Raw genomic sequence first — 25,339 nt, 5'->3', positions numbered from 1 at the left:
CAATTATAGGTTATATAGAAATGATTTTTCACCCACTACAACCAGGTATTGCTGGTTTAATAGGTGAAATTCTGGTGCCAGGTTCCCTTTAATGTCATTTATTTAAAGCCCCATCATGGAGCCCTCAGGGTTCTGCTCATACTTCAGACACTATAATGTAATCTCACCCCAGAGTGCCCGCTCGGCGCTATCTGCATGGCCTTGCTTGCAATTTAGACTGCTCTCGTCTGCAATGTCGGAGACCAGCTGAGGTGGTGACGGGATTAGAGGGATGTTAATGCACACAGTGCATCATTGACTATAGATTTTGCTCCCCAGCAGGGACCAGGTCAACAGAAGTTGTAATCAATTAGATATACATTTTTACAATTGTATTTCTGATTTTAAAAAAAAAAGTATTTGCAGAGGTTAAAAGTTGTGAAGTTCTGTATAATAATTATAGCAATATATGTTAAAGTTATTTGCATAAAAATAATAATTTATTAAAATATCTCTTGGTATTACTGTTAAAAAAAAACCACGAGATTCAAATCGAAAATCACCCAAACTTTATCTAGATTTTATTTTTTTGAAAACCCGCCCATCCCTAATACAGGCATATAATAAATTCATGAGGGGGGGGGGGGTGTTTGACCTGATCAGGTTTTAGTGCCATGAGAGAGTAAAATCTGGTATAAGAAATTGCCAGTGTACCTTGTCCAGATGGCACTATACAATTGATTTTTAAATTTTCGTAAAGCTGACCACCCAGGTACATTTGGAGTACCAAGAAAATTCTTTAAAGAGGCTCTGTCACCACATTATAAGTGCCCTATCTCCTACATAAGGAGATCGGCGCTATAATGTAGGTGACAGCAGTGCTTTTTATTTAGAAAAACTATCTATTTTAAATCACTTTAGTAGCGATTTTAGATTTATGCTAATGAGTTGCTTAATGCCCAAGTGGGCGTGTTTTACTATTGACCAAGTGGGCGTTGTACGGAGGAGTGTATGACGCTGACCAATCAGCCTCATGCACTTCTCTCCATTCATTTACACAGCGCATAGGGATCCTTTTAGATTGCTATGTGCTGTCTTAGGGTATGTTCACACGAGGTCATTACGTCCGTATTGATGGACGTATTTCGGCCGCAAGTACCGGACTTAACACACTGCAGGGAGTCGGGCTCCTAGCATCATAGTTATGTACGACGCTAGGAGTCCCTGCCTCGCTGCAGGACAACTGTCCCGTACTGTAATCATGTTTTCAGTACGGGACAGTAGTTCCACGGAGAGGCAGGGACTCCTAGCGTCGTACATAACTATGATGCTAGGAGCCCGGCTCCCTGCAGTGTGTTCGGTCCGGGACTTGCGGCCGAAATACGTCCGTCAATTACGGACGTAATGACCTCGTGTGAACATACCCTTATACTAACACATTAACGATACCGAAGTGTTTAGACAGTGAATAGACATTCCATGGGATGTCCATTCACAATCTCTGCACTTCGTTACTGTTTCTGTGGTAGTTACAGCAGAGGAAGCATGATCTCGTTGTAACCTGTCATCTACAGCGTAATCTCTCGAGATTACGCTTCCTCGGCTGTAACTACCACAGAAACAGTAACGAAGTGCAGGGATTGTGAATAGACATCCCGTGGAATGTCTATTCACTGTCTAAACACTTTGGTATCGTTAATGTGTTAGTATAAGACAGCACATAGCAATCTAAAAGGATCCCTATGCGCTGCCTAAATGAATGGAGAGAAGTGCATGACGCTGATTGGTCAGCGTCATACACTCCTCCATACAACGCCCACTTGGACTAAAGTAAAAACACGCCCACTTGGGCATTAAGCAACTCATTAGCATAAATCTAAAATCGCTAATAAAGTGGTGAAAACAGATTGTTGTTTTTTTTTAAATAAAAATCACTGCTGTCACCTAAATTATAGCGCCCATCTCCTTATGTAGGAGATAGGGCACTTATAATGTGGTGACAGAGCCTCTTTAAAGCTTCTTATACTTGGAGAAGAGGTGGGGGAAACTTCTGCTGCTTTAAGTAGTGCTTGCCATATCATTCCTGGGCAGCATTTTCCAAGTGAAGTGCCTGCCACACCGAAAAAAAAAAAAATAATTGGGCACAAAAAGGGTGCCGTGTCTACGCAAAAAGGTGTATCCGAAGGATACCATATATCAGTGCGAAACTTGTCCATCCAAAACCGAACTCTGCATGAAAGACCAAATCGACCACACCTCCCTGGATTAAAAGTTTGATACTTTTAAAAAACCCCACCCCCTCCATTTATCATTCTGGTCTTTTAACCATTTTTAAAATTGGATACTCTAAAAAAAAAAAAAAAAAACCCTATAACAAAACTAACAATTCTCATTATACCCCAAGATGAATACCTAATACTATAACAAATGTGTAGGATCTGCACAATTTTTTTAGGCCAATGCTTGTGCCCAAAAATCATCCACGTAAAAATAAGGCCTCAAAATCCTTGTGGTGCTCCTTCACTTCCAGGCACTGGTATGTGTCCAGACAACATATTTAGACCACTTTGGGGGTATTCTTGAATGTTGAGGTGCTTTCTTTCACTTAAATGCGGTGTCTGAAAAATATCTCCTAAGTTTTATGTTTCATGCCAGATTTCCACTAAATTCAGCAAAAAAACTGTGGGGTCATAAGATTGATCACACCCCTAAATAAATTCTTTGAGGGCAGTTTCCAAAATGGGGTTACTTCTTGGGGGTTTCCACTGTACTGGTACCTCAGGAGCTCTGCAAACGAAAACCATTCCAGCAAAATCTGTGCTCCAAATTGCGCTCCTTCTCTTCTGTGCCCTACCATGGGTCCAAACAGCAGTTTATTACCACATATGGGGTATTGCCGTAATCGTGAGAAATTTACCAAATGTTGGGGTGCTTTTTCTCTTTTATTCCGTGTAAAAATTAGAAAGACTCAACTTTTTCTCAAAAAAAAAAACTTCGATTTTCATTTTCACAGACTTATTCCAATAGCAAAAAATATCAAAAAACCTATTGGGTCAAAATGCTCACTATACCCCTAGATAAATTCCTTGAGGGGTGTAGTTTCCAAAATGGGGTCACTTTTGGGGGGTTTCCACAGTTTTGGCACCACAACTCTTCAAACCCGACATGGTACCGAAGATATATTCTAAAAAAAACGATGGCCCCAAAATCCTCTAGGTGCTCCTTTGCTTCTGAGGCCTGTGATTCAGTCCATTAGCACACTATGGCCACATGTGGGATATTTCTAAAAACTGCAGAATCTGGGAAATATATATGGTTGGGTTTCTCTGGTAAAACCGTCTGTATTACAGATTTTTTTTTTATTACAAATGAATTTTAGCAAGAAATAAAAAAAATTTAAAATATCCCCTCTAGTTTGCTATAATTCCTGTGAAACGCCTAAAGGGTTAAGACACTTTTTGAATGCTGTTTTGAATACTTTGAGGGGTGCAGTTTTCAACCCCTTCCCCCTGCTTGCATTCTGGGCCCTAATGACCAAGCCATTTTTTAAGTTTTTCCATCGTCACATTCGAAGAGCTATAACTATTTTATTGTTCCGCCGATGCAGTTGTATGAGGGCTGGTTTTTTGCGGGACGACTTGTAGTTTTTATTGGTACCATTTGAGAGTAAATGCGACTTTTTGATCACTTTTTATCAAATTTTTTTTAAGTCAGGATTAACAGAAAACAGCAATTTTTCATTGTTTTTTATTTTATTTTTACAGAGTTTACCGTGCGGGTTAAATAATGTAACAGCTTTATAGTCGGGGTCGTTACGGACGTGGCGATACCAAATATGTGTAACTTTTTTGCTTTATTGGGTTTTTTTTAATAGTAAAGCATTTTGTAAGGGGAAAAAGTGGGTTTTTCCTTTTTTTTTTTATTAACTTTATTAAACTTTTTTTTTTACTTGTCCTACTAGGGGACTACACTACGTGATCCTCCGATCGCTATTATAATACACTGCAATACTTTTGTATTGCAGTGTATTACTGCCTGTCCGTTTAAAACGGACAGGCATCTGCTAGGTCATGCCTCTGGTATAGCCTAGCAGGCATTCATTACAGGCAGACCTGGGGGCCTTTATTAGACCCCCGGCTGCCATCGGAGACACTGACACTCGGCGATCTTATCGCCGGGTGTCAGTGGTATGAGAGGGAGCTCCCTCCCTCTCTCCAAAACCACTCAGATGCGGCGCACGCTATTGTGCACCGCATCTGAAGGGTTAAACGGGTGAGATCGATACTAATATCGATCTCACTCGGCAGAGCAGGGACGCCCTCAGCTGCCTGTGGCAGCTGAGAGCAAGGAGATTTGACAGCTCCCTGCTCTGTTTACTTTATTCTAACGCAGCGCCGTGGAATAGCGGCGCTGTAGAATAAAGCCCATTAATGACAGCCGTGAAAAGGCTAATCGGCGGTCATTAAGGGGTTAAAATAGATTTTTGGTGATTTATGGGGATTTTCTAATATAGAAGGCCCTCAAAAGCCACTTCAGAACTGAACTGGTCCCTGAAAAAAATAGCTTTTTAAAATTTTCTTGAAAACGTGAAAAATTGCTGCTAAAGTTCTAAGCCTTGTAACGTCCTCGAAAAATAAAAGGACGTTCAAAAAACAATGCCAATCTAAAGCAGACATGGTAAATGTTAACTAGTAACTATTTTGTGTGGTATTACGATCTGTTTTAGAAGCAGATTTTCTCCAAATTTTGGTGTTTTTCACAAATACTGAATTTATCGACCAATTTTTTCACTAACAAAGTACAAAACGTCACGAGAAAAGGGTCTCAGAATCGCTTGGATAGATAAAAGCATTCCAAATTTATTACCACATAAAGTAAAACATGTCAGATTAAAAAAAAAAAAAAAAAAAAAATCGGCTGTGTCCACAAGGCCAAAACAGGCTGTGTCCTGAAGGGGTTAATAAAAAGGATGACATTGAAAGTATGGGTTTCAACCTCACACAGAAAGTCTGGATACTGGCAAATCTGTTCCTCTCAAGAAAATTAGTTAGTGTGACCCATGCCTCGAGGCAAAGAACTTTCAGAAGACCTCGGAAGACAGGTTATAGAGACGCATGTAGCTGGAAAAGGCTACAGAAGCATTGCTAAAGATCTTAGTGTACATCAATCCACAGCTATACAAATTGTGTACAAGTGCACTGCTGCTACTCTCCATAGGGGTGGACGTGCTGCTAAAGGGGTGTTCCCATAATTATAATTTTCTCACCTATGCAGAGGATAGCTGATAAAATATATGATCAGTGGGACCAACGGCTGGGACCCCCAGCGATCCCAAGAACGGGCTTATCTTGCCATCCCTGTGAGCACTATATGAATGGAGCGGTAGTCTGCATGCTCGACCACCGCTCATTTCACTTTCCACGGTGCTGCCGCTTGGCTTTCTCCGGCAGCCTCATAGAAAACAAATGGAACAAATGCACAATGCCAAGTTTGGATAGTCGGCTGGTCCCGCTGAATGTGTATGGCCAGCTTTAAATTTGGTTTGTCTATAATTGTGACTTTGATAACAATCAGACCACATTTTTTTAGTAATCAATGCAGAAATTCAAGTAATTCCAAATGGTTCACTAAGGGCCTGTTCACATTGGCGTGGCTTTTCTGTTCATGGGTTCCGTTGGAGGAACCCATGAATGGAAAAGGCAAACAGAAACCATTTGCAATGGAAACATTACCATTGAAATCAATGGTAATGCAAACGGAAGTTTTAGTTTCCGTTTGGCTTTCCGTTCATGGGTTCCTCTAACGGAAAACTGCAACGGAACCCATGAACGGAAAACCAACACGGATGTGAACACAGCCTTACTTTTTCTTGAAACTGTTTACATGACATATCAGAGGATGGTTTTGACTGTATCATGGAATAATCTGAATGTAAGGCTTCGTTCACATCTGAGTCGGAGGCTCCATTAGGGGCCTCTATCGCAGATCCAGCAGGGAGTACCAGAGAAAATAGTGCAGCCTGCTGCGCTATTGTGTCCTGTAAAATCACAGGCACCCCGACGGAAAGCCGGCGGAACCTATTAAAGTCAATGGGTTTTGTCGCCGACCGGCGGTGTCCGTTATTCTGAAGGAGCAGGAAAACGGAATGGCACAACATAGGTGTGAACCCAGCCTAAGAACTACTATTGAATGAAAAAAATTTCCATCAATCAAATGCTAAACTAGCAAAAAACAAGGAACGACTACAACAAAACCATAACACGGGCGTCAAAAATTCTTACAAAGTACAAGGATACTATCCTCTCTAAGTACAAAATATAATGTCAGGGACAGACTAAGACCCTGTTCACACAGTTTTTTGCAGACAGAAAAATCTGCCTCAAACTTCCTCCAGGAATTTTGAGACAGATTTTGACCTGCTGGCAGAAGATTTTCCGTGTTTTCCGCCCACGGCCATTGAGCGCCACAGACAAAAACCGCAATGAAAAACGCCATCTCTGCCTCCCATCGATGTCAATGGCAAGTCAGAGACGGAAACAAGCGAAGAAAGGGCCTGTCGCTACTTTTGAAATCAATCGGAGGCGATTTCGGGCATTTTTTTGTGGTTTCTGAAGCCATCTCAGGGTCAAAAATAGCGCCAAAATACTCTGTGTGAACATACCCTAAGAATTCATATCCCCAGCATTATAGATTGAGATCTAGAAGCTCTGTTCATCACGGTCAGAGGAGCGATGTAAACCACAGACAGTTGAGCTGAATACCTACATTCCAAAGACGTATAAAAGCAAGCGACCTGGTCAAATGAGTCGCCTTACGTCACAGCAAACCCGGAGGGAATGTTCCCACCGGCAGGTTACGCTGCAGATCTTCTGTTATATAGAAAAATAAAAAACTAGAAAGTTAGCAATGCAGATATCCCATTGAAAACAATGAAAGGTGGTCTGTGAGCAAATCTACGTGAAACAGAATCCTTGTGAACAAGGCCTTAGAAGTCACGTACGCACTTTCTTCCAGCGTATGGAAATGACTACATTGCACTTGTCTGAGCAAGCCTTTAGGAGATACGTGGATAGAGGAAATCTGCTCTAGATCATTCGGTAACTATATATACACACACCTGGTTAATAGTTCATATTAGATATAGTTATAAAGTGCTGCTAGAAAGTCGCATGTGAGTAAATATATAAAGTGCTGAACATGGTGAAGACAATCAGGTATACTATATAGTAATAGATATAAGAGAAGTGTATGTTCAGGAAGCAATTCTGATTTACAAGTCAACCCTATACATTACAACGCTTAGACACTGCACGTACGAACGTGTCAGAACACGATCGAGAAGTGGCCGATGTCACATTGTCACAGTTATTTTATGTAGCAGGAATTGTCCTGGAATAGTAGAAGGCTATGTTCACACTGAGTATTTTTACGAGTTTTTTGACGCGGAAACCGCGTCACAAAACTCGTCAAAAACGGCCCGAAAATGCCTCCCATTGATTTCAATGGGAGGCGTCTGCGTCTTTTTCCCGCGAGCAGTAAAACTGCCTCGCGGGAAAAAGAAGCGACATGCCCTATCTTCGGGCGTTTCCGCCTCTGACCTCCCATTGACTTCAATGGGAGGCAGAGAAAGCGTATTTCACGGTGTTTTATACCCGCGGTGCTCAATGGCCGCGGGCGAAAAACGCCGCGAAAAACTCCGCGAAAATCGGCGTGCAGGGAGAGGAAAATCTGCCTCAAACTTCCAAACGGAATTTTGAGGCAGATATTCCTCCTGCAAAATACTCCGTGTGAACATAGCCGAATACAGCAGTTCTATTTATTTGATTATTATTATTATTCTCCACAATTATAATCCATATGTAAACACTTTCACCCAATGTTCAGGACAATGAGCGTGTTTTCAGCTGCACTTTCTTGTAATATACACAGTCTGTTAATAGATGGGCTTCGTAGTACTCAAAAGACAATACACATTTTCCAGAAAAACTGCAGATTTGTCCTAAAATAACCTCATCATACTATAACAGAGATTCTACAGCCGATTATAGACATCTATCCCATCACTAAGCCACCAAACTGGACAAAGGCCTAGTTATACAGTTCTGGTATACTTGAGGCTTGTAAATGCATTCGCACGGACAGGAGTGGCGCCTCGTCGTGGGAGGCAAGTATTGACTTCCGTTATCTGGTGTCCACAGCGGCAATTCCGGATGAAAGTCTGCACCAAATCAAACACGATTTAGTGCGGACTTCAAGCTGGAATTCCCTGCGGTATCTGGGACGGATTTGCTATGCAGTTTTCCACAGCAAGTCCAACCCGTGTGCAGTGGGCCTCAAATCGCTGTCCATAGGAAAGAAAGTGTGTGGTTATATGCAGCAGAACAACAATTAAAATCTAACTTTTAGGGGGGATTCACACGAGCGTGTATTCGGTCCGTGCGGGCCGCGTGGTTTTCACGCGGCACGCATGGACCAATACAAGTCTATGGGGCAGTACAGACAGTCCGTGCTTTTTGCGCAGCGTTTGTCTGCTGCGCAAAAAGCGCGACAGGTTCAATAACTCTGCGTATTTCGCGCATCACGCACCCATTGAAGTCAATGGGTGCGTGAAAATCACGCGCACCACACGGAAGCACTTCCGTGGGACGAGCGTGATTCGCGCAACAGCAGTGAAAAGGATGAATGAAAACCGAAAAGCACCACGTGCTTTTCTGTTTCCGAACATCCAAACGGAGTGTCTTTGCGATGAGCGAAGCCGGACAAGCGTACCGAACTTCACCGGGTTCGGCCAAACTCGTTTTGGCCGATCCCGGCAAAAAAATTATCGGTACGCGACGTCAGGAGATAGTCACTGTCCATGGTGCTGAAAGAGTTAAACTGTTTCAGCACCATGGACAGTGACTTGCGATCCCAAAATACATTAACCTGTAAAAAAAAACGAAGTTCTAACTTACCGATTACTCCTGTCTCCTTCCTGCAGTCCGACCTCCCGGGATGACACTTCAGTTCAAGTGACAGCTCCAGCCAATCACAGGCCAAGCACAGGCTGCAGCCAATCACAGGCTGCAGCGGTCACTTGGACTGCTGCGTCATCCAGGGAGGTGGGGCCCGATGTCAAGAGAGGCGCGTCACCAAGGACGCGTCACCAAGGCAACGGCCGGGAAGTTCTCGGTAAGTAGGAACTTTATCTTTTTTTTTTACAGGTTTTTCGCTGTTGTGTTCGGCATTCACTGTCGAGGGTGCTGAAAGATTTAGCTCTTTCAGCACCTTGGACAGTGACGGGCGTTGACAAGCCTCATCTCTATGATGCCGGCAGCGCGAAAATCACGCAGCCGCGCATCAGACACGCATGACACACGCAGCTGTCAAATGGTTTTTGCGCTCGCAAAACGCTGCGTTGTTTGCGCGCGCAAAAACGCAACGTTCGTGTGAATCTGCCCTTAGGGTAAGGCTCCATTCACATGTTGTGGTTGAGTTTTTTACTGCAACTGCAATTTCTCGATGCGGTTCTAACCGCACCTCTATCGCAACATGTGAGTGGACCCTAAGGACACACAGACGGGATTGACAAGGCCACGATGTAGCGGCGCGGTGTTGTGATAAAAATGCTGGTTACCAGCAAAATTGTGCAGCAATTAGTGAATACTCTTATGGACGTACGATTTTCCGGGAAACCAGCATTTATCCCCACAACACTGCCATTAGAAAGCAATTTGACAACTGCGCCAAACAGCATGCCGGCGTGGTTTTGTCATTTTTTTAATTTCGCAGCCCAATTTAAATACGTGCTGTGTAAAAACTGTGGGGTCAAAATGGTAACAACAACCATAAATGAATTCCTTGAGGGGTGTAGTTTCCAAAATCGGGTCACTTTTGGGGGATTCCTACTGTTTTGGCACCTCAACACCTCTTCAAACCTGGCATGCTGCCTAAAATATATTCTAATTAAAAAAAAAAATAAAGAGGCCCCAAAATGCACTAGGTGCTTCTTTGCTTCTGGGGCTTGTGTTTTAGTCCACGAGCGCACTAGAGCCACATGTGGGACATTTCTAAAAAAAACTGCAGAATCTGGACAATACATATTTAGTAGTGTTTCTCTGGTAAAACCTTCTGTGTTACAGAATTTTTTTTAATACAATTGAAATTCAGCAAGAAAAATGAAATTTGCAAATTTCACCTCCACTTTGCTTTAGTTCCTGTGAAATGCATAAAGTGTTAAAAAAAACTTTCTAAATGCTGTTTTGAATACTTTGAGGGGTCTAGTTTTTAAAATGGGTTGTTTTATCAGGGTTTCTAATACATCGGCCCCTCAAAGCCACTTCAGAACTGAAGAGGTACCTTAAAAAAAAGGCTTGTGAAATTTTCTTAAAAAGAATAGAAATTGCTGTTTATGTTATAAGCCTTGTAACGTCCAAGAAAAAGAAAAGAACGTTCAAAAAACGATGCCAATCTAAAGTAGACATATGGGAAATGTGAACTAGTAACTATTTTCGGTGGTATAACCGTCTGTTTTACAAGCAGATGCATTTCAATTCTGAAAAATGCAATTTTTTCAAAATTTTCTCTAAATTTTGCAATTTTTCACCAATAAACACTGAATATATCGACCAAATTTTACCACTAACATAAAGCCCAATGTCTCACGAGAAAACAATCTCAGAATCGCTTGGATAGGTTTAAGCATTCCGAAGGTATTACCACATAAATTGAAATATGTCAGAATTGAAAAATGGGCTCTGAGCCTTAAGTCCCAAACTAGGCTGCATCCTTAAGGGGTTAAAAAAAAATATAAAGTATACTGTCGTATACCAGCCTGACGGAGGCCAAAACTACACTCATTTGGCTTCAGTATGGAGACCCATGGAAACGTTTAGCGGGAGCGACGTACACGTTAGACAGATAGTGATGACCGAGTAATTAAAACACAGAATTCCTGTATTTCCCAATGCGTCAACTAGCAATATATGCTATTTTCATAGTTGACGCAGTGAGAGATACCGAAGTTCTGTTTATTAATTAAATCGGAGCAGACATTCCCTGGGCGCCCCTTAATCACAGAGAGGATGGAGCAGCTGTACAGTTACAGCTGCTCCGTCCTCTGCATCCCCTCCCTGAACACCTCTCTATGATCAGCGTAGGAAGAGAAAGAACTGTGTGGAAAAGTGCAGTCTACTACTATGTACTGGCTCGAGGTATGTGGACGCTCTTAATATATCTCAGGTCAAATGGGCCCTATGGATACATTCAGCATATGCGTGAGAAGCTTTCCCGGCACATATGGAAAACGTAGTGTTCAAACACAATATGAACACATCCTTAGTGGGAACAGTGCCCAGGACCCCAACTGCCCACTCATTGGCTACAAAGGCTTACTGGGAACATGGACTGCGAGCGTCTTTACAGATTCCTTCACTTATCACATTACCACGAGGCCAGTCATTATTACATACAACGATCGCTTACGGACAACACACATTTTTGGAAAGACTTAGGCCTCATGCACATGACCGTAGCCATGTGCACGGCCATGATTTCCGGGTCGGCCGGGCACGGAGTGACAGCCACGAGCCGCCGCATATTGCGGGCTGTGCACATGGCCGCGGCCATTATTTTCAATGAGCCCGGACCGCAGAACACGGCCGTAATAAGGCTTGTCCGTTCTTTCTGCGGTCCGGGCTCCGGGGCCAGGCACGGACCGTGAAAACCACAGCCGTGAGCATGGGCCCATATGAATGAATGGGGCCGCAATTCTCCCGTGGATTTTCGGGGGAATTGCGGCCGCAAAAGCACGTTCGTGTGCATGGGGCCTTACACCTCTTTTCTTTGTAGGTTCCACTCCTGGTTTTGGCTTCTAAATACTGATGCTAACAACTGACAGAAATACGTGCGTGTGAATGCGTTCTTATCGTTAGATGAAGTGATGAAGAAGTCAAATCACAAATCCTAGTGTGACATTTATCAATGGATTTCTGCCAGTTTTATACCCATTTCTGCCAGTTTTCTGGCGTAAATACACCAACAAAATATGCTATTCAGCCCAAATGCCATATTAATGAAGCGCCAGTGAAACTTTTTCCGACAAAAAATAAAATGTATTGGGAAAAATCAGGCGGGTCTTCAGAGTCAGGTCAAGAGTGACACTTTAATTAAGAATTTTTCACCTCTTCTAAAGTGTCAGAAAACAACACTGGGTTCGACATGGTGTTTGTGGCCTGCACCCGATTGATAGATCTGCCACCTACAGCAATGCTGTGCCAGCATGAATAGTGATGGCACACTAGGGAAATAGTGGAGGAGTCGTGGCGTGGTGATCCAGTAGGCAGATAAGTCAGATATGTGAAGTGCGCTGGAAAATATGCAGCAGATTAGGGTCACAGGAAAGTCAAGGCGGAGATCCAGGGAGTAACAATTCTACTGTATATTCCTCACCGCGACATAGCGCGGCTTTTGTTGGATGGTGATTCGTTGGTATCAAAGAAAAAAGTGTTCCTGCCTGAAATCAAAAAGTGCCACCAAGTCATCTACCCTATAATGTCACAAAATAATTCTCAAGAAACCTGTTACACTGGAGTTCCCCTTTAACCACGTGTCCCATACACGCAAGGATTAGCAATGTGTCCAATCAGGTTGTCAGGTGGAGCAGGTTGATCATAATTGACAGGGCTTGAATTGATTGTATCGATACTTTATTACCATAGTCATTCTTATGATTACCGCTGTTAACCCCTTGATAAATAGCACAACCACTCACAGATCGCCCATATAGCGGGCATATCACTACCACTGTGCTGCCAGTCACTTCAAGTATAGCTACCGACTATATCAGACGCGTCACTAATCTCCGTTTACATCACAAAAAGTGCAGTGTTGGCCGCAAGGAGAACACTCACCATCCATGATGAAGACGCCGCAGCCTCCGTCTCCTCACACCCCACTCCTCCTCTACCAGCGACAGTCATCCAAGTTTTTTCTCATTCTTTATGCTATTTTTTCAAACTGGGATGTGCAAGGCGTCCGCCGGCTGGGACAAGGAGCTGATTGGCTGGCTTCATGCAGCTCTCCTCCTCTATTGGTTGAGGCGCCTGTCGATCAAAAGCTAGAGTGGGGTAGACTGTGCCTCTCTGCCCCCACACACACACTTGTATGCGCAGCGGCGGCATTCCACTGAGGTCATGTGACCGCCCTATGGCTTTTTCCCCCAACAGCTGTCAATAGGACGGACTTGTGTGGAGTTTTGGCTGGAGATGGAGAATTTGTCATTATTGTAGTGAACTAGTGAAAGTGATGAGAAAAAAAAAAAACCTCGCAGCTGTGGAGATGAACCAGTGGTTTTACATCAAAACTGCATGTGTGAACACAGCCTAGTGCCTGTAAAGTGCACCCTCCCATGAATAGTGAAAGATGCAGTCCCTACTTTTGACCAAAGTCAAAATTGCATTCTAGCAGCATGCTGATGTCTATTAGGGTATGTTCACACGTGCACGTCCGTAACGGCTGAAATCCCGGAGCTGTTTACGTAATGGCAAGTGCAGGCGCTTTTCGCTGCGTCCATTACGGACGTAATTGGAGCTGTTTTTCCATGGAGTCAAGGGAAAACGGCTCCAATTACGTCTCAAGAAGTGACAGGCACTTCTTTGACCGTCGGCACAGTACATCGTAAAGCCCATTTAAATGAATGGGCAGATGTGTGCCGACGCTTTGGGGCCGTATTTTCAGACGTAATTCGGGGCTAAAACGCCCGAATTACGTCCATAAATAGGGTGTGTGAACATACCCTTAGATTGCATGTAAGGGACTGAGATAATGCATTTCATAGCTCACAATAGCAGATAGGGGTTGCAAAATCTGGTGACAGAGCCTCTTTAAGGCCAGATTCAGACGAGTGTGTGCGTTTTGCGTGCGCAAAAGGCACTTGACAGCTCCGTGTGCCCTGTCCATATGGATGCGCGGCTGCGTGCTTTTCACGCAGCCGCCATCTTTATGACACTCCGTTTGGATGTTTGTAAACAGAACAGCACGTGGTGCTTTTCTGTTTACATTCATTCTTTTACTGTTATTGCACGAATAACGCGCGTCCCACGGAAGTGCTTCCGTGGGGCATGCGTGATTTTCACGCACCCATTGACTTCAATGGGTGCGTGATGCGTGAAAAATGCAGAGATATAGAACTTGTTGCGCTTTTTACGCAGCGGACAAACGCTGCGCAAAAAACACGGACTGTCTGTACTGCCCCATAGACTTCTATTGGTCTGTGCGTGGCGCGTGAAAACAACGCGGGCTGCACGGACGCAAATCACGTTCGTGTGAATCCGCCCTAACTTTACGACTACTGTAAATGCTGCAGAATTTTCGCACAGAATTCCATTGCGGAAATTCTGCAGCGATTACACTACGTGGGAACTCAGCCTACATCTATATGGGGTTGTTTCTGCAGCAGGTGCATGGATTTCTGCAAGTTCTATTCAGATGAATGGAACGGATTCAGAAAATGTGCCGCACCCCACACGTAGCAAAAAGGGTATGTGCACACGATGAGAGGCTTTTACGTTTGAAAAGACAGACTGTTTTCAGGAGAAAACAGCTGCCTCGTTTCAGCCGTAAAAGCTCCTCCTCGCATTATGCGAGGCGTCTTTGACGCTCGTAAATCTTGAGCTGCTCTTCATTGACTTCAATGAAGAACGGCTCAAATTACGTTGCAAAGAAGTGTCCTGCACTTCTTTGCCGAGGCAGTCAATTTACGCGTCGTCGTTTGACAGCCTCGTCGTTTGACAGCCACAGTCGTTTGACTGTGTGAACATACCCTAATAGTTTTAAAAGCAATGGGAAATATAAATAAATAACTTCTAGTTCTCCTTCCTCTTGGATCCACTTCAGACTTTGGCTCAAAAGTATGCAACGAAATCTGCAACAAATAGGCAATGTGTGAATCCAGCCTTAGGCCTCCTTCAGACGAGCGTAGCATCGTGTGCGGTCCAACTTGACTGGGCGAGTCTAACGAGAATTGGTCTAAACTAGTGCATTCTGCAATTTTCTCTGTACGAAAATGGTCGGGCATGTAAATGAGCCCATTGACTTTAAAGAGGCTCTGTCACCAGATTTTGCAACCACTATCTGCTATTGCAGCAGATAGGCGCTGCAATGTAGATTACAGTAACGTTTTCATTTTTAAAAAACGAGCATTTTTGGCCAAGTTATGACCATTTTTGTATTTATGCAAATGAGGCTTGCAAAAGTCCAACTGGGCGTGTTTAAAGTAAAAGTACAACTGGGCGTGTATTATGTGTGTTACATGAGGGCGTGTTTACTACTTTTACTAGCTGGGCGTTCTGACGAGAAGTATCATCCACTTCTCTTCAGAACGCCCAGCTTCTGGCATCGGCGTTTGCAGGTAAGTCGATGTAGCTACTTACCTGCAAACGCTGATGCTGCTGCAGAATCATCTGTAGCCTCTGGTGCAGATGTGTCCTTGCTCGTCCGACACGATGCAGGACCTGGGGCAGGAAGTGACGTCACAGCGTGATCTCTCGAGAAGACGCTGTGTCTGCACTGCCAGAAGCTGGGCGTTCTGAAGAGAAGTGGATGATACTTCTCGTCAGAACGCCCAGCTAGTAAAAGTAGTAAAAACGCCCCGATGTACGCACATAATACACGCCCACTTGGACTTTTGCAAGCCTCATTTGCATAAATACAAAAATGGTCATAACTTGGCCAAAAATGCTCGTTTTTTAAAAATAAAAACGTTACTGTAATCTACATTGCAGCGCCTATCTGCTGCAATAGCAGATAGGGGTTGCAAAATCTGGTGACAGAGCCTCTTTAACCCCTTAGTGACCAGCCCATTTTAGGCCTTAATGACCAAGCTATTTTATTTGTTTTTCTATAGTCGCATTCAAAGAGCTATAACTTTTTTATTTTTTTGTCTACATAGCTGTATGAGGACTTGTTTTTTGCGGGATTAGTTGTACTTTTTAATAGCACCATTTTTGGGTACATATAATTTTTTTATTAACTTTTATTAACTTTTTTTGGGGGGATTATAAAAAAAAACTGTAATTCCACCATTGATCTAGGCGTTTTTAAATTGACGCCGTTCACTGTGCGGCGTAAATAACACATTATCTTTATTCTATGGGTCGGTACGATTACGGGGATACCACATATGTATAGGTTTTTTATGTTTTACGACTTTTGCACAATAAAAACACTTTTGAACTAAAATTATTTGTTTTTGCATCGTCGCTTTCCAAGAGCCGTAACTTTTTTATTTTTCCATCAATGTAGTGATTTTTTGGGCTTGTTTTCTGCGGGACGAGAAGTAGTTTTGATTGGTACTGTGTTGGGGTGCATGGGACTTATTGATTCATTTTTATTATGATTTTTTTGGGGGGCAATGGAAAAAAATTGCAATTTCGCCATTGTTTTTTGCGTTTTTTTTTTTTTACGGTGTTCACCTTGCGGTTTAAATTACATATTAACTTTATTAATGGAGTCATTACGGTCGCGGCGATACCATATATGTGTACTTTTATTTATTTTTTACACTTTTACTAAATAAAACCACTTTTTATGGAAAAAAATGGTTTTATTTATTTTTTTACTGTAATTTTTATTAATAATCTTTATTTCACATTTATTATTTATTTCATTAGTCCCACTAGGGGACTTTACTATGCGAACTTCAGATCGCTGCTATAATGCTCTGGTATACTTCGTATAAATCTGACAGGCAATCTATTAGGACGTGCCTCCGGCGCGTCCTAACAGGCATATGTCCAGGGCAGACCTGGGGGCTTTTATCAAGCCCCCGGCTGCCATGACAACCCATCGGAGACCCGCGATTGCATTCGCGGGCCGCCGATGGGTGACAGAGGGAGCTCACTCCCTCTGTAAACAAGTTAAATGGCGCGGTCGCTATTGACGGCGGCATTTAACGGGTTAAACGGCCGCGATCTAAGTAAACTTCAATCGCGGGCATTGGAGCAGGAGCTCAGCTGTCATCAGACAGCAGAGCCCCGGCTCCAGCCAGCACGGGAGACCCGTGCAGGACTTAGACTAGGCGAACGTGAAAAGGCGTGAGGAACGTGAAAAGGCGTATTGTTGGTCACTAAGGGGTTAATGCGTCAGCGTTCAGTCCGTGTGTTGTCAGTTCTATACTCGGACAGCACCCAGACTTGAACATCACTCATCTGAATAGGCCCTTAGGCTAATTTAATCTCAATCTAAACCACAGATAAACGCAGGTAAAATCCACAGTTAAGATTTCGTTCTTGGATTCATTTTTAGATGCAGATTTGACATTTTGATGTGGAAACGTGAAGAATATCTGCTGCAGATTTTGGTGTGCTTTTTTTCTAATAAACTTATCAGATACAATTTAGAGATGGGAATACAAGGTAAATCTGCACCGCAGGTCAATTTATGTGTTAAACTGTCTGCAACGTGTAGATGAGATTACTTGACATCTCTTTAACTTTGCTGGTACTGTATTACGCTGCAGATTTGCCACAGGAAATCTGTGTGGCAAGTCCGCACATTATGCGCATTGTGTGCATGTGGCTACACTCATTTTTCTTTTAATTGGCATGCAGCCTTCTGCCTGTGTAAAAGATGAAGAAGAAAACCCCCCTGGAATGATGTACTGTATGTAAAGAGCACCAAAAAAACTCAATATTTTTACAGAGCACCAAAATTACACATTCTTTTATTGATTGTTAATGACCACATTGTGTTACCTGCAAAATCTACAGCCATTAACCCCTTAATGACCAGCCTATTTTAGACCTTAATGACCAGGCTATTTTTTACATTTTTCCATCGTCGCATTCCAAGAGCTATAACTTTTATATTTTTGCGTCGACATAGCTGTATAAGGTCTTGTTTTTTGCGGGACAAGTTGTATTTTTTAATAGCACCATTTTTAGGTACATATTATTTATTAACTTTTATTAACTTTTTTGTGGGGGGATAGAAAAAAATCGGAAATTTCGCCACTCTTTTTTGCGTCCTAAATCTACGCCGTTTACCGTGTGGTATAAATAACACAATAAGTTTATTCAGCGGGTTGTTACGATACCAAATTTGTATAGTTTTTGTATGTTTTACTACTTTTACACAGTAAAAACGCTTTTTTTTCAAAATTATTTGTTTTTGTGTCTCCATATTTGTAGAGCCGTAACGTTTTTATTTTTTCGCCGATGCGGTTGTATGAGGGGTTTTTTTTTGCGGGAAGACTTGTAGTTTTTATTGGTACCATTTTGGAGTAGATGCGACTTTTTGATCACTTTTTAATCACATTTTTTTAAAGACAGGATTCACAGAAAACAGCAATTTTTCCATGGTTTTTTATATAATTTTTTACGCCGTTCACCATGCGGGTTAAGTAATGTAATAGCTTTATAGTCAGGGTCATTACGGACGCGGCGATACCAAATACGGTCTATGCTCTGGCTGGGGATTCCACTTCTAGAGGGAGTCCCAATGGCGCTATCTTCAAGGGGGGTGTGATACTATCTACATTGGCACTTTACATGTGGGCACTGGCACTAGGGGCAGCTAAGGGGGCATTATACTGTATCGGGCAGCTAAGGCGGCAATATACTGTATGGGGGCTGCTAAGGGGGCATTATACTGTATGGGGCAGCTTTGGGGGCATTATACTGTATGGAGAAGCTATATGGGCATTATGCTGTATGGGACAGCTATGGGGCATTATCATGTATAAGGCCAGCTATGAGGGCATTATGTTGTATGGGGGCATTATACTGTATGGGGGCATCTGTGGGGGCATTATACTGTATGAGGCAGCTATGGGGCATTATAATGTATAAGGGCAGCTATGGGGCATTATGCTGTATGGGGGCTGCTGTGGGGGCATTATTGTAATGAATCGGGGTAGGGAGATGGACAGGTGAGCCCTAATCTACCCGCAACTCAGTCCCTGCCTACTTGCACGGCCCATCCTAAGTGACGGCGTACAACTGGGCGATGGTCCCTACGCTCAGTAAGTGCAAGACAGACAACACAAGACAAGGGCACACAGAAGCAAGCGGGGTAGGGGCAGTTGCCCACGGAGACACCGTGAGCAACAGGCAGTGGTGAATGAGTCGAAACGAACAAGGGGAGTACGTAGTAGCAAAATCAGAACAGGAGAAAAGTCAGGCAAGTCAGGGTCAAGTAAGTAACAGCGGTCAATCGGGTGAATAGCAGGAATCGCAGAGCCAGGAAACCAGACAATCACAGGCAAGGAGCATGCTGCAAGTGAGGGTATAAATAGACCAAGGGCGGGAGCTAGAACCGTCAGGCCAGGCTGTGATAGGTTCTCCCTCTCCTCAGCCTGCAAGCCTGAGTGGTAACAGATCGCGTCACTCTAGCAGACCTTGTAGCTGATGAGGGCTGATTAACCCCGGGCGTCGACACAGAACCTGTGTCTGGCAAACCCTTTACAATTATGCTGTATGGGGCAGCTATGGGGGGCATTATACTGTATGGGGCATTATGTTGTATGGGGGAATTTGTTTGGGCATTATATTCCATGGGGGCATATGTGTGGGCTTTATACTGTAAGGGTGTGTCTATAGGGGCATTATACTGTATGGTGGCAGCTATGGGGGGCATTATACTGTACGGTGGCATCTAGAGGTCATTATACTGTGTGGGGGCAGCGAGAGGGCATATATGGGCACTATGGGAGCATGATACTCTGTGGAGGAAAAAATTACCACGACACGGTACGCGCGCCGCATCAGTTGTCCCTCTTTGTGATTCGTAAAAGTTGGGAGGTATGATTTTAGTGCCTTGACACACTGGCACTGAATGGCTGACCTGCAGATCTCTGTCCACACGATGCGGGAGTGCGATTGTCAGCAACTGCACGTGTTTTACAGTGGGTGAATTTTTTACCACACAGCTCACTACCGCAATGTGTGCACACAGCCTTCAAGTTACTGTCAACTATGTAAATAGCACAATACTTCACTGACTAAAATATTGGGGATGTGTTGTGTCAGATGATTTTAAGCACACTCCTGATTGGGTGCTCAGTTTTGTATTATCCTAATGGCTGCAAGTCTCGAACCTAGCAAAATTTTTTGCTCATGTCTACTTCTAGGCTTCTTTTATAGGTCCCCATGACAGTAACATGTTGAAGTGAAATTAAAATTATGGTGTATTTCAATTGCTGAAAAAGTTAATTTAATTCCTGAGCCCCATTGTCATGTTTTTTCATTATGGGCTTCATTCCCAATGAATGAGACAAACTGCTGCATCAAACGTCATCATTTTATAGCAGTAGAGGGACTACTCCCTCTAGCAAAATGACCACCAAATTACACTAAGGCCCCATGCACACGACCGTAAAAACTCCCGTAATTACGGCCCGTAATTACGGACCCATAGACTTCTATTGGCCACGGGTACCTCCCCGTATGCTTACGGGAAGGTGCCCATGCCGTTGAAAAAGATAGAACATGTCCTATTTCAGGCCGTAATTACGGCACGGGCAGCCCATAGAAGTCTATGGGGCTCCCGTAATTACGGGTGACTACATGTGTGCACCCGTAATTACAGGAGCGTTGCTAGGCGACGTCAGTAAATAGTCTCTGTCCAGGGTGCTGAAAGAGTTAAACGATTGGCTGAAAGAGTTAAACTGTTTCAGCACCCTGGACAGTGGCTACCGATCACAATATAGATAAAGCTGTAAAAAAAAAAAAGACGTTCATACTTACCCAGAACTCCCTGCTTCTTCCTCCAGTCCGGCCTCCTGGGATGACGTTACAGCCCATGTGACCGCTGCAGCCAATCACAGGTCAATCACAGGCTGCAGCGGTCACATGGACTGCCGCGTCATCCAGGGAGGTCGGACTGGATGTCAAGAGGGGGACGCGTCACCAAGACAACGGCCGGGTAAGTATGAATTTATTTTACTTTTATTACGGAAAGGGCTGTCCCTTATCTCTATCCTGCACTGATAGAGAGAAGGGGCTGCCGATTAGTGCAGTGCAATTTTGCAGCCAAAAACGTGCCCGTAAATACTGGTGCAATACGGGTCGAATACGTGTGACCAAGGACCCGTATTTATGCCAGTATTTACGGGTGGACAAAAATACGGTCGTGTGCATGGGGCCTTAGTGTGCTAAATTACAATATACTTTTAAAATATTCGTGATGTAAACAGTGTAATACGGGCACATTTCTGCACCCGTATTATGGCAGCATATCGAATGCTGGTTTTAACCCCTTCCCGTCGTAAACAACTTTCATATTTTAATTTTCCTCCCCACCTAGTTTTTCGTAGTGCCATTTATTGTGCCATATAATGTACTAGGAAAAAAAATATTTGTGGGGTAGAAAATGAAAAAAACATAGATTCCTCCATTGTTTTTTGCGCTTTGTTTTTACGGAATTCACTGTGAAATTAAAACAACATGTTAAATTTATTATGCGGGTCAATACGATTACGGCGATAACAAATATATATTGTTTTTTCTATATTTTACTACATTTACAAGGAAAAAACGAAGTGTAAAAAAAATAATTTTATATTCTAAGAGCCATAACTTTTTTTATTTTTCCGTCGATTAAGTGTTAGAGGGCTTATTTTTTGCGGGATAAGCTTTTAATGATACCATTTTGGGGTACAAGCGACGTTTTGATCACTTTTTATTCCATTTTTTGTGGGAGGTGAGGTGACCAACAAATAGCGATTCTAGTGTTTACAATTACATATATACAGCACCAGCACAAATACAGCTGTCGTATAGGTTTGCACTAAATTGTTTCCAGCTCCCAGCATGGCCCGAACAATGGTAAGGATATGCTGGGAGATGCTGTTTCACAAAAATAAATCCCATCAATCATACCACCATCTCACTGCAGATCATACAGTGACTACATTACTGATTAGAGGCAGAATAAACATTTACATTAAGTGACTCACCGGTGACGTCTCAGATTCTAGTTCTTTTTCTCCATCCGGTCCAGACCTCTATGATGACTTCTCCCGGTCACAGCCCATTTCTGCAGTTTGCCGCTCACATGTCTTCAACTTCTCACTTTTCCTACATTTCTACACCTATAAACAAAGATAAAGCTCTCATTATACCACACACTACGCCCCTAAATATAATAGCGTACCATACACCGTGTCACACACACACACACACACATACACACACACACACACACACACACACCGTGCCCCCTGTAGATAGTGCCTGCCATAGAGCCCCCTGTAGATAGTGCCACCATAGAGCCCCCTGTAGATAGTGCCCCCATATAGCCCACCTCTGTATATAGTGTCCCACAAATAGCTCCCCCTATTGTGCTCCACAGATAGCCCACCCCTGTATATAGCCCCCTGTAGATATAGCCCACACCTGTATATATTGCTCCACAGATAGCCCTCCCCTATATATAGCCCCCCTGTAGATATAGCCCACCCCTGTATATAGTGCTCCACAGATAGCCCACCCCTGTATATAGCCCCCTGTAGATAGTGCTCCATAGATAACCCACCCCTGTATATAGCCCCCTGTAGATATAGCCCACACATTTATATAGTGCTCCACATATGGTCCACCCCTGTATATAGTGCTCCACATATATTCCACCCCTGTATATAGTGCTCCACAGATAGCACACCCCTGTATATAGCCCCCCTATAGATATAGCCCACCCCTGTATATAGTGCTCCATAGATAGCCCACCACTGTATTTAGCCCCCTGTATATATAGCCCACCCCTGTATATAGTGCTCCATAGATAGCCCACCCCTGTATTTAGCCCCCTGTATATATAGCTCACCCCTGTATATAGTGCTCCATAGATAGCCCACCCCAGTATGTAGCCCCCTGTAGATAGAGCCCCCCCGTAGATAAAGCCCCCCCGTAGATAAAAACCCCCCTGTAGATAAAGCCCCCCCGTAGATAAAGCCCCCCCGTAGATAAAGCCCCCCGTAGATAAAGCCCCCCTTGTAGATTAAGCCCCCCCTTGAAGATAAAGCCCCCCCATAGATAAGGCCCCCCTTGTAGATAAAGCCACACACTTTTTTATTACAATAAAATAACAAACGATTCAAACTCACCTTAGTCCCGCTCCCGCGCCGGCCAGCTGCAATGGAGACCTGCTCTCTTCTGCGCAGGTCTCCTGGGGGTTGAACGAAGCGTCTATGAAAGGCGCTGATTGGCTGGGCAGAATGACTTTCCCTGTCAGTCAGCGACTTTCATCGACGGAAGCGCGATACCGCTTCTCTCATGGAAAAGAGCTGACTGGCCGGGCACGGAATGTACCCGGCCATTCATTGCTTGTAATTGTACCTGTGTCCTATAGACACAGGTACAATTATAGTGCAGGAGGGAGTGGCGCTGGCGCCCCCCTCTAATTTGCGCCCAGGGCACACGCCCCGCCTGCCCCCTCCAGCTACGACCCTGGAATACCCTGTAACACACACCCTGTGTTTTTTATTCTAACAAATAGAAGTCCACTTTAACACTATAGTGCTGCAGGCACCAGTGAGCTCTGCTCTTGCTGCAACATGCCCTGTTCCAATTGAGCTGTGTGGGAACAAGAGTAGATGCAATAAAAAAAATGAGCTTCTGCATATGAATATGTCTCAGACGTCGCTTCTTCAGGCTTATATTCGCTTATGTTTCACGGAAAACTTGTTTGCATCCATCTATATTTGCATGCATAGTGGAAGACAATATACAAATTCTTGTATTGTATGCAAGCAACATAGTGCAAATATAAGAATAAAAGCGTAGCCAATTCGGGCATTCTGAGTTAAAGCGTAACTACGTTCGATCAACTGTTTTATTTTCTAGCAGCATGTGTGATGTAAATATATTTTGTAATCTACTTTATTACTTAATTTGGGCTCCCTTTTGAGTTATGTGTTTTAAATGGCCACTCTGACACTTTTCAACTATATTTTATTTATTTTATTGTTCCTGTTGCTAGCAAAAATCCGTACACCGTTTCAATGTACTCTGTGTACAGACTCTGCTGCATGTGTGCACGGGTGGGCGGCGGCCCATCCTGACGTCAGATGTGCACGCCCCCATCGTGACATCAGGAAAGTCTCTCTGCCTCTTATGTACTATACCAGGGGTCTCAAACAAAGTAACGGGTAAGTGGGCCGCATATAGAAAAAACTGGAACGGGCCGCATTACTTTCAAATTTGATACAATACAAAATTATTGTTAATCAATTAGTTATTTGAACTACTATAACACTATATTACTATAATAATAATACTACATTACTATAATAATAATAATAATAATAATAATACTACTACATTACTACAATAATACCGCTAGGTTTAAAATTTGAGATATTTCTCCACGTGCTTATTTCAACAATCCAGCTTTCCAGTTTAAGTGTCGCTAAATGCAGTCCGGCGGCTCAGTTAGCACACATGTCAAGATTGGGCAGCCCCTTTTTAGATAGTGCCACAGTGCCCTCTGTGGATGCTGCCGCAGTGCCCTCGGTGGATGCTGCCGCAGTGCTCTCGGTGGATGCTGCCGCAGTGCCCTCGGTGGATGCTGCCGCTGTGCCCTCTGCAGATGCTGCTACAGTGCCCTCTGCAGATAATGCAATACACCCCTAGATAAGGCCACAGTGCCCTCTGCAGATAAGGCCACAGTGCCCTCTGCAGATAAGGCCACAGTGCCCTCCGCAGATACTGCCGCAGTGCCCTCGGTGGATGCTGCCGCAGTGCTCTCGGTGGATGCTGCCGCAGTGCCCTCGGTGGATGCTGCCGCTGTGCCCTCTGCAGATGCTGCTACAGTGCCCTCTGTAGATAATGCAATACACCCCTAGATAAGGCCACAGTGCCCTCTGCAGATAAGGCCACAGTGCCCTCCGCAGATAAGGCCACAGTGCCCTCCACAGATAAGGCCACAGTGCCCTCCGCAGATAAGGCCACAGTGCCCTCCGCAGATGCTGCCACAGTGCCCTCCGCAGATAAGGCCACAGTGCCCTCCGCAGATAAGGCCACAGTGCCCTCCGCAGATGCTGCCACATTGCCCTCCGCAGATGCTGCCACAGTGCCCTCCGCAGATGCTGCCACAGTGCCCTCCGCAGATGCTGCCACAGTGCCCTCCGCAGATGCTACCACAGTGATGTCAGGGGCTTGCCCAGAGCCGGAGTCCCGGAGCAGAGCCGCTTCTGGCACTCTGCCTGGGATTCCAGCTCTGCTCCTGACATCACTGTCCATATATGGACAGAGATGTCAGGGGCAACCCCAGAGTTGGAGTCCTGGGCAGAGCGCTAGTAGGCTCTTCCTGGGACTCCAGCTGTGCTCCTGACATCACTAGGACTCCTGCTCTAGGGAAGCCCCTGACATCATTGTCGATGTAT

The 25,339-nt window shown here is 44.0% G+C and overlaps 1 protein-coding gene across 6 annotated transcripts in view; it reads right to left on the bottom strand.

Moving 5' to 3' along the window:
- The window catches only part of ARHGEF10 (Rho guanine nucleotide exchange factor 10), a 231,347-nt gene that overhangs the window by 182,608 nt on the left and 23,400 nt on the right, over nucleotides 1-25,339 (bottom strand). For 5 of the 6 annotated variants that reach the window (XM_075861926.1, XM_075861928.1, XM_075861929.1 and 2 more), the window contains exon 1: nucleotides 12,870-12,982. The exons of the other annotated variant lie outside the window; for it this stretch is intronic. The gene's annotated coding sequence lies outside the window, so the exon portion shown is untranslated. Of the gene's footprint in view, nucleotides 1-12,869; nucleotides 12,983-25,339 lie in introns of those variants that run through there. 6 annotated transcript variants of the gene reach the window in all.

The sequence above is a fragment of the Rhinoderma darwinii genome, chromosome 4 (assembly GCF_050947455.1).
Source record: "Rhinoderma darwinii isolate aRhiDar2 chromosome 4, aRhiDar2.hap1, whole genome shotgun sequence".
Classification (NCBI taxonomy): domain Eukaryota; kingdom Metazoa; phylum Chordata; class Amphibia; order Anura; family Rhinodermatidae; genus Rhinoderma; species Rhinoderma darwinii.
This window is presented reverse-complemented; position numbering and strand designations above follow the sequence as displayed.